This window comes from Garra rufa, chromosome 5 (genome assembly GCF_049309525.1).
Source record: "Garra rufa chromosome 5, GarRuf1.0, whole genome shotgun sequence".
Taxonomy (NCBI): Eukaryota; Metazoa; Chordata; class Actinopteri; order Cypriniformes; family Cyprinidae; genus Garra; species Garra rufa.
The window spans coordinates 51376241-51389823 of NC_133365.1; the positions used below are offsets into that span (position 1 = coordinate 51376241).

Genomic DNA, 13583 nt, shown 5'->3' on the forward strand with positions numbered 1-13583 from the left:
TTAAATAATAAATATTAGATGTAATAAAAAAATTAAAATGAAAAAAGTTGCCTTGAAATAATATTTCAATTTTAAGGTTAGAAAAATGTAATTGAAAAAAAATAAGCTAAAAAAAAAAAAATAATTAAAAATGTAAAAACTTAACAAAAATGCTAAAACTGAAAATAAATTACTAATAAAAAATAGATAATACTAAACCAACACTGTGTCTGTATAGTTTTAGTACAAGTCATATGGACATCTTCTATGGTGCTTTTCATCCCTTTTGGAGTTTTAGAGGTGAACTGTTGTTGCATGAAAAAGGCTGATGTATATTTGTGGATATCTTTTCAAAATGTCTTCTTTTGTGTTCCACAGAAAGAAAAAAGCAGCATTCGTTTTTGGACAACATGAGGGTGAGTAAATATTGAACTATTCCTTTAAGCCGAAACAGTGGATGGAGAGGAGGAGAGAGGAATGAATACAGAGGAGTCTAACCCTTCTGTTTATTCGCTGCCGTTAGGTCTGCGCGTGTGCTTTACTCCCATCACTCCCTCCCTTTCCCATTGGCTGCTTTGCTCTCCCACACACAGACACACACATACACGCACTGGCTCTGAGCTCAGACACCAGAGTTGACGTTCTCGAGCGGAGGTCGAGAGAGGGACAGATGGGATCCGCACACACACCGGAAAGAGGCACACGACGCTCTGTGCTGCACTGATCACGACCAAGACATCGAGAAGAGGCTCTCTCACACTGAAAAGAGGACAGAGAGACGGAGGAAAGAAGATGTTATGGCATGAGCAGGATGGGATTGAGAAACCTGAGCATCGCAGAAGCTTCCTGAAGATGACAACAAGATCTCTTTGTAGTTTGCAGCGCTTCTGAAAAGGACAGTTTTTTTTAACATCTCATGCACGGAAGTTTCTGGTGAGTAACTTTCACTTGTGTATGGTTTCCTTGCACTGGATTGGTCAGGTCTTCCAGTTTCCAAAAGGGAAAGAGGGTTTGTGTTTGGATTTGGATTGTCCACATGTGCAAAAGTCAAAATGCAAGCGATAAGAGATGATCCGGCTGGAACTGAGCAGCTGTGCTCTACCAAAATGATGAGATTGCACGAATGTAAAGACAAAACAGCACAGTCAGTTCTTCAGCCTCCACACACACACACACACACACACACACACACACACACACACAGACAGAGTCAAACATATCAGTGCTTCATTGCATCCAAGCTGACACAAACTTACACTCACAATTTTGGAGACTGTTCTGTTGGATCGGATGAGAAACGACATGAAAGTCGGGCTGCTTTGAAAAAAACTGGTTTTCAGTTGTACTAAATTCGCCAGGTACAAAAGCACTTCACCCTGAATTCAAAGGACAGTGTGAGTCAGTGTGTGTATGTGTGTCGTGAATAACAGAATTAAAGTGCAACGCTGAGAACTGTAGAGGTCATTGCAGATTCACAACCTTGTGTTGTGGGGAGCTGGTCGATCGGAAGTTGGTTTAGGTAAACTAATGTGTTGACTTTTATGTTAAAGTCTCACACCTGACCTGTCAGATGTGGAAAGGGCTCTTTTTTAGTCAGTGGCAGGCAAATTAAGGCAATTACAGGGTGATAATTATTGTTTACTGGCCTTGAAACTGTATTTTTAGTAGAAAATAATGCTTTTATTTAGCAAAAGTGACAGTAAACTTACATTTTTACAAAAAGGCTCAAATGTTTGAATGTTTTCTGAAGGATCATGTGACACTGAAGACTGGAGTAGTGCTGCTGAAAATTCAGCTTTGCGTCACAGGAATAAATTATATTTTAAAATCTCTTCAAATAGAATATAGTTATTTTAAATGGCAATAATATTTCACATTATTTCTGTCTGAAGAGACCTCTTTCAAAAACAGTAACACCTATGTCATAGTGTCATTCATTAGCTAGTCTCTTGTTGAAACCGATGAGATTAGCTTTTGTCCGAATAGGAAAATACGAAAATGAGGGTTAGATGAGATAATCATGCATTATGCTTGCCGTTTGTATTTATTTGTGACCCAGGACCACAAAACCAGTCTCAAGTAGCTCGAGTAAATTTGTAGCAATAGCCAAAAATACATTGTATGGGTCAAAATGATTGATTTTCAAGGATATTAAGTAAAGATCATGTTCCATGAATATGTTTTGTAAATTTCCTACCATAAATATATCAAATCTTAAGTTTCGATTGGTAATATGCATTGCTAAGAACTTCATTTGAACAGCTTTAAAGGTGATTATTCTCAATATTTTGAGTTTTTTTGAACCCTCAGATTCTAGATTTTCAAATAGTTGTATCTCGGCCAAATATTGTCCTATCCTAACAAACCATACGTCAATGGAAAGATTATTTATTTAGCTTTCAGACTGACCCTTATGACTGGTTTTGTGGCCGAGGGTCACATTTAAGTCACTCACATTATATTTCACTCACATTCATAGATTTTCAAAATAAAAACAAACAAACAAAGGTCAAAGTATCATTTTAATATTGCGGTTTTAAAACATGAAATATGCATGAAATAAGTTGACCTGACTTAATTTTATCCATTGGGAACTGACTGGAAAAAGTGGGCGTGGCATAATAGAAAGGAGTCAGTTGATTGGAGGATAAAGGGTTTGAATATTTATGATGTCACCGGAAAAGGAAGGTCATTTCAAAAAATAGAAAAGCTCTTATATTTTGCTAAAACATTACAAAGACAAACATGAATTTCTTTGTAATAACACACACCAATGAATCGTACACAACAAGACCTGGAAGGTTTAAGGCATTTAGAAAGTAAATGGGGTTAATGCTGATTTCACGCTGACTGTAAGTTTGGACCGTTCATGTAGATATTTAATCTTCACGTTGTGCTTGTGTGCTTTCAAAAAACTGCTGCGGAGAATTTGTAAACAGCATTGAGATTCACAAACTAGATTCTCCATTAACCATGAAGCCAGCGTAATGCATGTACTGTCAGACGCTGTTTGTGTCACTCATTCACTTTCTGTCCACCGTGTCACTCCCGCTCCGCTTTCATTCGCATCTTGCCATGAAGTTGCTTTCTCCCGGAGATCACATCACATCAGCGCTCCGGATGCACTTTTGGCTTCCAACCAGAGAGTTAACCTTCCTTATCCTCCTCAAAACCTTCCACCCCAATTATCTCTTTCGCTCTCTTTCACTGTGTTTCATCGCTTCCACGCTTGTAGACTCAGCCAAAAAAGTGGATTTTTACTCTAGGGCCATCCTCGTATGAATGGGATCTGGAGTTGATAGTTTAGAGTTGATTATGGTCATTTTTAAACGAGATTCCCAGCAATTAGCCAGCTGGGCTCAGCTCGTGCTGGACGACGGTCATTATCAGCCCAGTGGGCGGAACCAGCGCATTTTAGTACGTGCCAAATGAAGCATTTGGGAAGAGTATGTTCATCTAATCCCACCAATCAAAACATTAAGGATACGTAAACAGACGTTGATCCAAATGGTCAGAGTTTGATGGTTGGCACGGTCCAATTAACCCCTGATGGTTGATGGTGTGACGTCCAAAATTTATCTGGTTTTCCAGGACAAATATCTAAACATATTTAGATTTTGCATTTTGTAAGATAAGACTTGTTTTAATATTTTTTTCTTTCATCATTGGCAAATATTTTTTTTTTCTTATTTGAAGCACAAGCCTCACTCCATTTTGTTAGATTACAAGCCTTAATATCTTATGCAATTTTGCTTTTTAAAATAAAAACAGCTAGTTTTGAGGACCTTTAAATGTTTTTATTGTAAAACAAAAACACTGAATACAGAGTTTCTCTGTTGATGCTTATTCAAATATATATATTTTTGCAAGCAACATAAATCTAAAATAGATTTATATTCTTACATTACAAGCCTTAATGTCTTAAACAATTTTACTATTTAAAGTAAAAACATAAGGACACTTAAATATTGTTACTGTAAAACAAAAAGACAGAAAAAAAAATAATAATAATAAAAAATTCAAAATATTTGGCTTTTGGAAGCAACATATCAATCTAAAATATTTAATCATATTTTATCTGAGGCTTTTAAAGCATAATATTTGGGGATTTACTTTAATTAATTAAACCAGTTTCAACTTTCATTTTATTTTAAGTTATATGAGATTAATCGCATTTTTTAAAAGTCAGTTGAATATAATTTATGTTAAAATGACTTGTACAGGCAATTTGATTGTACTGAGCTTACATTTTAAGTTTTATATACACTACCAGTCAAAAGTTTAATGATTTTTTATGTTTTTTTAAAGAATTCTCTTCTGCTTACCAATCCTGCATTTATTTGATCCAGAATACAGCAAAAGCAGAAATATTATTATTATTATTATTATTATTATTATTAAAAATAATTGCTTTCTATTTGAATATATTTAAAAATGTAATTTATTCCTTTGATCGAAAGTAGAATTTTTATTTTTATTTTTGAGAAAGATATTATAGAAATTAATACTTTTATTTAGCAAGGATGCTTTAAATTGATCAAAAGTGATGATAAAGACATTTATAATGTTACAAAAGATTTCTATTTCCGATAAATGCTGTTTTTTATGAGCTTTATTCTTCAAAGAAACCTGAAAAAAATCTACTAGCTGTTTTCAACATAACTATAATAAAATGATTTTTGGGCAGCAAATCAGAATATTAGAATGATTTCTGAAGGATCATGTGACTGGAGTAATGATGCTGAAAAAACAGCTTTAACATCAAATGTTAATAAATTACATTTTAAAATATATTAGAGCAGAAGAGAATTCTTAAAAAAAAAACATTAAAAATCAAAAACTTTTGACTGGTAGTGTAAATATATAACTAACTAACTAACTGATAAACAAATTGTTATTTCTTTCTTTATCTGTTAAAGGATCTGACCTTTCCTTTCAGTTAAATGTGACGATTTGTCGATGAGGCAGTGTTTATTTGTTCCAGGCTTAGTCACAGTAAAATGTGCATTTTAAATGTCCATCTGGAGTTTGTTAACCAGCGCTTCTCATCGCTTCATTTCTAATTGATAGCACTGTTGTTGTGACATAGGCCTGATCATTTGGCCGACCAATGCATATTTATTATTCATGCCTGATATTTTCATCCTTAATCTTTAATGCGGCTGCAATCCTGCTGAGTGACAGATCTGCTCCTGTTAGCACATGCATCTCAAGGAAATCCCATGTGCTGGTTTTCAGCTGAAGCCTCTGTTCCGCATGCAGTAGGGCACTGAGATGTTTCTGGGCGGATGTTAAAGCGACATTTATGAGATGCTTTGTGGTTGAGAACTTGTGAATTGGCTGTTTTTATAATGTTTGTTCACAAAACACACCTGAAATTTAATCCATTGCTTTCAAGTTGAAGCACTCAGTCACATCTGTCTGGTGCAAAACATGTTTACTGTGTATCATTTCAACTAGCAGCTAGAGTCTTAAAGGAGTAGTTCACTTTTAGAACAAAAATTTACAGATAATGTACTCACCCTCTTGTCATCCAAGATGTTCATGTCTTTCTTTCTTCAGTCGTAAAGAAATTGTTTTTTGAGGAAAACATTTCAGGATTTCTCTCCATATAGTGCACTTCTATGGTGCCCCTGAGTTTGAACTTGCAAAATGCAGTTAAATGCAGCTTCAAAGAGATTTAAATGATCCCAGCCGAGGAAGAAGGGTCTTATCTAGAGAAACGATCGGTTATTTTCTAAAAACATTTTATATACTTTTTAATCTCTACACAGAGTACACACAGAGCTAGACAAGACGAGCATTTGAGGTTAAAAAGTATATAAATTACAATTTTTTTTAGAAAATAACCGATCGTTTTGCTAGATAAGACCCTTCTTTCCCTTCTTTAATGCGACCTTTTTACACCACAAACATATCTAATTGTGTACTTAAATTTAACAGCTGAAAGGTTATTGAACCTAATTCCTTACATATCTTTCTATCAAAGTTATCTGACATTATTGAGATGAATTTGTTCCTACACCGTTTAACACTGAGTTGATGTCATATTCTATTATCATTTTCTAAACTACAGCAAATGAACTGTGATAATGTGAGAAATGTTGGAAGTATCTGAATATTTTGACTGTGTATATATAATATAATTTCGGCTTCATTTCAGTTTACAACAATAACCCCCCCCCCCCCAGTTTTCTTATGAATACATCTACATGATTATCTTATTATTAAATTGCATTTTTTATTTATTTAGTACTGCTCTAAGAAACATATTTGCATAACATATTTCACAAGACACAATAACTGAATTTACAAAAAATAATCCTCACACACCCTTTTTTTTTAATATTACGTTTCCTCCTCAAGCGTCAGTGACTGTTTGTCCTTTTGTGATAATTGAGTCCCTGTTTCTCCCGAGTGGTGAAGCTGCCCACTGATCTTGACAAAAATCCTGTAATTCTGTTGGTTTACCAGCATGCTCTTCACATTGGAATCGTCAACCATAGTGGCTCAATTATAGCGAGATCCAGCTTTGCCACTCCACACATCTGAAGGACTCGTTCACAACTACCACAAAAGACCACAAGCAATCGCTGATGCTTGAGGATGCCATATTAAGAACAAAAGATGTTTGTTTTTATTTAAAAAGGATCTTTTGTATTATTTTCTTTTGTAAATATCTGTTATTTAAATCTGCTTCCCCAGGGCAGAACTAAAAAAATACGAAACAATTATCCAATTGAAGATTTTATCTCTTGTTTTCTCTCCAAATCTTACATATTCTGCAATGAGTATGTAAACTGAGCTGGTAAAGCTGGTTAAGCTATTTACCCATCTACATTTGACAGCAGCACTAGTATGGAATCCACAGCTTCCTATGAATAACCTGTGAATAAACCCTTGGGATCGGCACAACAAAAAGCCAGCGAGACAATATCATGCATCAGTAGTTTAACTTCATGAAAAATGGGCCAAATCCTGATTCAACCAGGCAGTGTTTATGGATTATGTAACTGCATGCATTTGCTAACATGCGATGACATGGCACATTAATACACAACAGACGAACTGCAATGGGGGTGAGAAGATTGCTGAAGAAATCGCTCGTGCATTTCCTCAGAAACATTATTGCTTTAAATTGTCATTTGGGGAATTTGGCTACTGTAATGCTGGTTCGTTGGGTTTATTAGTTTATCAATCATGTTGTGGTGCACAAACTCAGCTTTCTGACAACTGATCCTTAGTGACTGCAAATCAGCAGTGTTTCTGGGAGGATTAGTTCAAAATTAAATTAAACAAAAATAAAATCTTGAAAATACATTTTCGTTTTAAGTGAAGAAAAAAACGTTACATTTTTAATTTTCTTTCAGCTAGTTGCTTGTTTCTCATTTTCATTTAGTTTGTTTTGATTTACTGAATAAAAAATAAATTTTAATTAAATTAAAATTAATTAAAAGAAATGACAAGCACGACAATTACTAAATATTGAAAATTTAAATGAAAACAATATAATACTGACATGTACTTCCACTTATTAATGAAAACTATAACAGAATATTAATACTAATATAACACTGGTGTCTGTAAAAAATAGGGAGATGTTTAATAATAAAAAATAGGACATGTTTTAACTTGAAATAAAATTAAAATAGAAAATGTATATAAAATATACACATATATACACAGTACACATATATTATGTACACAAAAACATTTATTTTGGATGTGATTAATCACGATTAATCGTTGACTAACACTAATAAAAAGGAATTCAGTTAATCATATGAAAATAATCACAACAATAAAATCAAAGAGTAAAAAAAATATTTAATTTAAATGCTAATTTTTTTTTTTTAAATGAATTAAAACAGTTAGGATTTAAAAATAGGGATACATAAAATTATTTATAATATAAAAAAATAATAATAAAATAGTTTCTCTGGTTTCTGTAAACAAATAAGAGGCTGTTCAATAACAAAAATAGGACACGTTCTTGTGCTCAATTGTCAGTCTATGCACACGCATCTATTTTGATGTATTTAAGTAGTTAAGTATTAAAGGCCCATTCATACCAAAGAGAATAACTATATTGATAACAATAAAGGTATAACAATTATGACACAGAATAAAAAAAAATCATTGCAATTACTTTCAAAATGATTTTTTTTTTCCAGCGGATGAATGGCTAAAAACAATGACAACCAATCAGAATCCACTGGACTTTAACAACAAGACAACAGCATGTGCTTATAATAAACAGAACGACATTGTACGTCGCTGTGGATGCTAATATAATTATTGTTATATTTTATTAAGTTCTTTATTGGCATTGATGGTTCCATGAAGAACCCTGAATGTCCATGGAACCTTTCAAATGCAGAAAAGGTTCATTACAGTGGAAAAAGGTTCTTTAGATTTTTAAAGTGGTTATTTTAAGAACTGTTCACTGAAAGCTTCTTTGGGGAACCAAAAATTGTTCTTCTATAACCGCAAAAACACCCCTTTAGAGTCTTAATTGTTAAGCATGTCGTTATCGTTCTTTGAACAAGCCTTTGCATTATATCCAACTATAAAGACTGCTTCTGTTGTTCTGTAGCTTTGTTGCGTTTTGTGTGTTTGCCGTTCCATGTGTGGTCTATGTTGTTTTTTCAACTCGAGCTCAATTTCAATAAGCATTATCACAAAGTGACACTGCTATCACAAACTATCCAAGTCTCACTTGGACGCACGCTTTCAGTTTTACACCCGCCTGTCAGGTCTTTAATAAGTTGTTTTCCCTCTATAGTTTTTCTGCGCTGTGTAGGTGTTTTCTGAGAGGTAGCTGATATAAATGAGTGTTAGTTCGACTGGTTCACGCTTCCTCCTTCTTCTCCCTCTATCATTCTTCCAGCACATAAACACACAAAATATGTGTGTGGTACCACCATTAAATCTGAGCACATAATCGTGACCTTGGCTGACACTGATTACTTCTGCAGGCGGGATTTTATGAAAGGGAGTATTCCAGGTTCGACAGAACTTAAAGTCGATTTGAAATCAAAATGGACCCTATTTACTTTCTTACACGTTCAGTGCTCGTCCCTGGTCCAGTTATGCATGATTCATTGTGTAGGTTATTGGTCCACCTCTGAAACATTGTTCTTCCTGGTGGCTCCATTCTGTTATAAAGCAGAGGTTTTAACCAAAGATTTAAGATTAAAGGGAGCTGATTCTGCCGATTTACAGGCTCGATTTACAGTCTGGACAAGTTGCAGAAAGTCAGAGCCAGCCTACAGATTTTTGACAAATTTTTAAAAAAATTTTGTAAATTGCTCATAGACTCAGACTCTGATTTCATCCAGTCGGTTTTCATTTGCCTTGTTTTTGCATAAGTTTATGTTTAGAACGACTTGAAAATCTGGTAGTCAGGGCTTGACATTAACACCTGCCAAACCACCAAATGTGGGTGGATTTCAGCAGGTAACACGGTCACTCCCTCTAGCCATTTTGGCAGGTTGAATTTTTATAACAGAACTCGACATTAATACATTAAAGGAACACTCCACTTTTTTTGGAAATAGGCTCATTCTCCAACTCCCCCCGAGTTAATAAGTTGAGTTTTACCATTTTGAAATCCATTCAGCTGTTCTCCTGTTCTGCCGATATCACTTTTAGCATAGTTTAGCATAGATCATTTAATCCTATTAGACCAATAGCATCGCGTTCAAAAATTACCAACAAGTTTCGATATTTGTCCCATTTAAAACTTGACTCTTCTGTTGTTATATCGTGTACTAATACTGGCTGAAAATGTAAAGATGTGATTTTCTAGGCCGATAAGATTAGGAACTGCACTCCCATTCCGGCGTAATAGTCAATATTACAATAGCTTTCTCCCCAGCCTGGCACAAATGTCTCGATTAGTTCCGGGTTCGATGAAGGCCCACCTTCCGCAAAACAAAATGTGTTGTGATTGATTAGCAGACCCACTGCGCTGCAATTGGCAAACAGCTTAGACGTCGTTTCAGTCCTGCCATGCCCCCTCCCAAAGCAGAAAGTTCTGTGTACAACTGTGCAAGCTAGATTAAAGTGATTCTTTCATTTTAAAGATGGATATTTTTCAAAAACACATTGGATCGCTAAAGGAGGCTTTTACTGACCCCTCCTGAGCCATGTGAGGCACTTTTTATTATGGATCAGCTTTCTTAAACTGGTGGAGAGAAGCACTTGTCTATGCCGTCCTAAAGCTTGGGAGTGCCAGGATTATTTTTTTAATATAAATCCAATTGTATGTGTCTGAAAGAAGAAAGTCATATACCTAGGATGCATGGAGGGTGAGTAAATAATGCGCTACAGTAGTGTTGGTCCTATCGTCAGCCTGCTAGATCGTTGATACATGATATTATCATTATTGTGCTGATTTATTTATTTATTTACATGCCTGAAACTAGCTCTAGCATAAGGCTAGTGAAGCAATCTACACTGTATGATGAATAAATCTGTACACACACTGTACACGTCTACGGCGCGGATCCGATGCGGCAACCGATGACCGTCACTCTAGTCAATACTTGTGTTTACATCAGCCGTGTCTCCGCATGTGTTTTGACCCTCTATACTGCACACGTCAATGGCGCGGCTTCATCACAGCTACCAGAGCAGTTCGTGGACACTTTAGTTAATGCTTGTGTTTACACTGCGACTCGCTGAAGCATCACAGAGGTGGCTGTCCATGCTACATTGTTAGGTCTTGTCCCTCCCCACCTGCCAACGATTCAAATTTCCGTAGGTGGGATTTATTTAAATGATATTCTAATGGACCACGTTGTGACATCATAGTATTCGGAAAACAAATGCTGTAGTCCAAAGGAGCTGTAATTTTGTAGATGTTTTTAAGCCCAAACAAACACACCACACACTGGCTAAAATTCAAAAAGTGAAAAACCATAATAGCACACCTTTAAAAAAATCTAAATTAGGGAAGCACCAAAATTTCTGTAAGAATGGTTCTGTTTTTACTACATTTGGTGTACATTAGGGCTGCACGAATTGGCGTAGCTTGTCAGTGATTTAAGTCTCTGTGTATTAATTGCCACTCCAGCTGAACGCACGTGATGGAGATTTACTACTAATCAAAGTACCGGCTTCATTGACTAAACGCTCCTCACAACATCGTGCGATTAATCGTGCAGCCCTAATGTACATGGCAAGTGATACGGGGGCAGCCGTGGCCTAATGGTTCAAGAGTTGGACTTGTAACCCGAAGGTTGCAGGTTCGAGTCTCAGGTCCGGCAGGGATTGTAGGTGGGGGGAGTGAATGTACAGCACTCTCTCCACCCTCAATACCACAACTGAGGTGAGTCCCTTGAGCAAGGCACCAAACCCCCAGCAATAGCAATATGGCTGCCCACTGCTCCAGGTGTGTGTTCACGGTGTGTGTTTGTTCACTACTGTGTGTGTGCACTTGGATGGGTTAAATGCAGAGCATTTATGTCATGCCTCATGTCACCTCCTCCTCCTTTGATAATGGATAATGTATTTACAGTAACATCGCACCAGACGAGGATTGCACAGTCTGTCTGTGTGTAAGACAATCTCATGGAGAATTCAACACAAATTAAGACAACTGCACACAACAGAAACATACTATGGTAAAATGTAATTTTTATATTAAAAACCTATAGCCAAGTTAAGCAACATGACAGTTTTCCCTGTAAACCACGATTGTAAATTTGACGTTGATTTTATACAAGAGTTCAAATGAGTAGTTAATATATATATTTTAGTACAATAATAATGTTGACTGCTTTCGCTCGGTTTGGTTAACTTAAATAGTTAAAGGATTAGTTCACTTCCAGAACAAAAATTTACAGATAATGTACTCGCCCTCTTGTCATCCAAGATGTTCATGTCTTTCTTTCTTCATTCATAAATAAATAGTTTTTTGAGCAAAACATTTCAAGATTTCTCTCCATATAATGGATATGTATGGTGCCCGCAAATTTGAACTTCCAAAATGCAGTTTAAATGCAGCTTCAAAGGGCTCTAAATGATCCCAGCCGAGAAAGAAGGGCCTTATCTTGCAAAATGCTTGCCTATTTTTGAAACAAATTGACAATTTATATACTTTTTAACCTCAAATACTCGTCTTGTCTCATCTCTGCGATGTGCATGTGTAGTCCGGTTGTAATCTGGGTCAATACAGTTAGGGTATGTTGAAAAACTCCAATCTTGTTTTCGTCCTCAACTTCAAAATCGTCCTAGAATGCTGTTTTACCTTTTTTGCAAAGGGCGTTTGATCTTTGCATGTTCATTTTGTAAACACTGGGTCGGTACGTCTGCAGCAATGTAGGATAATTTTGAAGTTGGGGAAGAAAATAAGATGGGAGTTAGTTGCAGCTACCTATTTAAATACATTTAAAAAAGCATAAGTCTTCAGTGTCACATGATCTTTCAGAAATCGTTGCTGATGCTGATTTGTTGCTCAAGAAACAATTACTATTATCAGTGTTTAAAACAGTTTCATTTTCTTCTTCTTCTCGTTTTCTTTTTTTGGTGGAAACCGGGATGCAATTTCTTCAATGATTAGAAAGTTCAAAAGAATCTCATTTATGTGAAATTGATTTTGTTTTCTTTTCTAAACTTTTGATTTCAAATGAATGTCAGCACAGGAAAGAAACCATTATTTAAACTTTCAGTAATGCCTTGCAGCATAAACTTTACTAAGGTAAATCTGTGACTGTAAACATAAGTATGGATGCTTTCAATGAACCTCAGGTTGCATTGAAGCCAGAGCAATTTTTTAAGACATTTCCCATCATCTCCTCCGCTGAGTCGCACTGATGACATCTGCTGCTCACGCTGGCAAGACTAGCGATCTTAATGAAATGAAAAGAGAAGCTTCCAAAAATACTCCAGTAATGAGGTTCTTTGAAATGTGACACCGGGTGACCAAATCCTCATGATGGACACATTGAATTCATGTTGATGCCTTTTAGTGCCGCCGAAACCCGAAATAATCAGGTAAACAAACAGGAAAAAGTTTGATTAGCGCTTCCAGCGTCCTTTCAGCATTAAACGCAACCTCCCTCGTTACTATGAGGGGCGTTTGTTTCTTATTTCTCCGTTTTCTAGCGTTCCCCATTTCCACAGCCTTTGTTATGCAAATGGTCTCTCACACACGAGTGTGAGTAGGTGTTGCTAAGAGTTTCTTTGTGTTGTAGAGTTAAAGCTGGCAGAGGTGGTTTCTCTGCAGAATTATTTAGCATATAGATAATAAGATCTCATTGTCATAAGAACCATCTCAGTGGCTGTAAAAGTTTTAGCACGTTGTACATCTTTGGCAGCTCTCAGTAGAGCTTTTGTTCTTCTCAAAACAAATCTGAATTCAAGATTTCGGCTGGCCTGGTGTCTGCCATTTGAATCAGCAGTTTTGACTGTGATATTGCTTTCTTAGGCAATAAAGGAGACGCAATACAATGGCCAAGACGTTTGCCTTGAACACTGGGTTCAAATGTAACCCTGATTGCTTTTTCAATTAATCAGAGAGATTGCTGAATCACACCTCATTAGCTGAAGGTTTGTGGATGTAAGGTGACTCGTGTGATTGCAAAATCATTACAAAG

At 35.9% G+C, this 13583-nt stretch overlaps 1 protein-coding gene across 2 annotated transcripts in view; it reads left to right on the forward strand.

Annotated features, from left to right (window-relative positions):
* Positions 1-614: 614 nt before the first annotated feature.
* Positions 615-13583, forward strand: part of LOC141335256 (uncharacterized) — a 145078-nt gene continuing 132109 nt past the window's right edge. For both annotated transcript variants that reach the window (XM_073840661.1, XM_073840662.1), the window contains exon 1: positions 615-912. The gene's annotated coding sequence lies outside the window, so the exon portion shown is untranslated. The remainder of the gene's footprint in view (positions 913-13583) is intronic.